Below are 2,500 nucleotides of genomic sequence, written 5' to 3'. Positions count from 1 at the left end.
ACGTAAGGCAGAGAAGCTTAAAGAAAAGCCTGGTCACAACGTAATACAGAGAAGCTAAAAGAAAAGCCTGGTCACAACGTAAGGCAGAGAAGCTTAAAGAAAAGCCTGGTCACAACGTAAGGCAGAGAAGCATAAAGTAAAGCCTGGTCACAACGTAAGGCAGAGAAGCTTAAAGAAAAGCCTGGTCACAACGTAAGGCAGAGAAGCATAAAGAAAAGCCTGGTCACAACGTAAGGCAGAGAAGCATAAAGAAAAGCCTGGTCACAACGTAAGGCAGAGAAGCTTAAAGAAAAGCCTGGTCACAACGTAAGGCAGAGAAGCTTAAAGAAAAGCCTGGTCACAACGTAAAGCAGAGAAGCTAAAAGAAAAGCCTGGTCACAACGTAAGGCAGAGAAGCTTAAAGAAAAGCCTGGTCACAACGTAAGGCAGAGAAGCTTAAAGAAAAGCCTGGTCACAACGTAAAGCAGAGAAGCTAAAAGAAAAGCCTGGTCACAACGTAAGGCAGAGAAGCATAAAGAAAAGCCTGGTCACAACGTAAGGCAGAGAAGCATAAAGAAATGCCTGGTCACAACGTAAGGCAGAGAAGCATAAAGTAAAGCCTGGTCACAAGGTAAGGCAGAGAAGCTAAAACAAAAGCCTGGTCACAACGTAAGGCAGAGAAGCTATCGGCGGATGTATCCTCCGGAACATCCGTCAGATGTATTTCCCCCGGATACGATATTTTCCAGACCAATCACAACACTTGTTTCATTTGCGGAGAACGTAAACTGATTTGTAAAGCATCAACGTCATTTCCTTGGGCGATACTTGCGCTAAAATCCCGCAACTTCCGCCCAAAAAAAATGAGTCTTTACTAGCCCTTTACTCTGCCCTGCAGGGTGCTTTAAAAGGCGTTAGACCCCTGGGAGGTCTCAGAAAGAATATATATTCAAAGATTTGCACCACATTTTCACGATTTTCAAAAATAGCAGACCTATACAAGCTCGTAGCGCGGCACTCGGTGCTGCGCTATGAGCTTGTAGATCTGCTATTTTTCAATAGCTAAAGTGTAACATAATGCTTAAATCACCGAAATGGGTTAACACGTCTTACTAAGCTACTATGATATTCATACTGAGTTGGCAGTGCCCAGGATCGAACCAAGATCCTTGTGATGCCAACGCGAACACTCTTGAGGCCCAAACCACACCGCTGCAACTCCTTGCAACATACCATTGGGAATAATGGTTGCTGCAAGTAGTCGCAAGGAGTTGCACAATTAAACATAACAATGACAATATCATCCCTTAATTTATAAGACTATACATATAGATCTGATCATGACCAGACAGACTGCTGCAGAGACAAATGTATATATATAGAACAACTCTGTAGGCAACTTACTTTAGGAGGATGAAAGACATAAGAATGAAAGTATTACAAGTTACAAGTTACAACCAGAGAGGGCTCCAGGGGGGGGGGGGGGGGGGGGGGCAAGGCTTTAGCCCCCTCTGGTGGAGGCTTAGCCCCCTCTGGTGGAGGCTTAGTTCGGCGGGAGCATGGCATCTTTCTTATAACTTTTGTTTTGTTTGACATACCGTGAGGTGAGCGTGAGCAGCTGCGGGCCGGCGAGTTCAATAATCGAAATGTCACTTTAATCCAACGTCACGATAATGAATAATCCAAGCCGACACAAACCCAGCCGGTTGAAAAGAACGCTTGTGTGTTTCTGTCCCAAAATGCCTACAAGGGCCTGGGAAATTGAAGTCTGGTGGCTGGAATGGAACGGGTCCTCAAATGGAATTAGGCTGGTGGCATTTTGGCTCCACCACAGACAGGTATGGCTGGCGGTGGTTCTGGTGGATCCACATCGTTGGTGGTGGCGCCGGTACCATCATTAGTCTCTGCGGGGGGGCAGAGCTGCTGTTGCGGGGGGGCAGCGGTCAGTGTCGTTTTCGTCGACTAAAACGAAAAATGTTCGTCGACTACCTTTTTTTCACTGACAAAAACGACATAAAAACTAAGCTATGGTGACTAAAACTATGACTAAATATACTGACAATTTCATCAACAAATAAAAACTAGACTAAAATGTTAGGAAGGGACTAGTGGACAAGAGATCCAGTAAAAGTCATTTTACACTTGGTTGCATGCTGAAAATAGCCGATCTACAAGCTCACAACGCGTCGCAGACTCGCAGCGCGACGCATTGTGAGCTTGTAGATCGTTATTTTCAGCAAGTGTAAAAACAGTCATTATGACGGCATCAACGCCCGCCAAAATACATTTTAGTCAACTAAATCAACTGTAGATTTAGTCGACTAAAATCTTCAGTTATCAGGTGAGTAAAATGTGACTGAAACTAAATTAAAACTATTGCAGAGACTATGACTAAAACTAAAATCTAAATTTTCTGCCAAAAACAACACTGGCAACGGTGGCACTGACACCGGAGGGGCCGCCGGGGGTCCGGGAAGATCATCATCTTCAGAAGAATCATCCAATATAACATGAGATGAAG

The sequence above is a fragment of the Electrona antarctica genome (assembly GCF_951216825.1).
Source record: "Electrona antarctica genome assembly, chromosome: 24".
NCBI classification, from domain to species: Eukaryota; Metazoa; Chordata; class Actinopteri; order Myctophiformes; family Myctophidae; genus Electrona; species Electrona antarctica.
Note: the sequence above shows the minus strand (reverse complement) of the source record.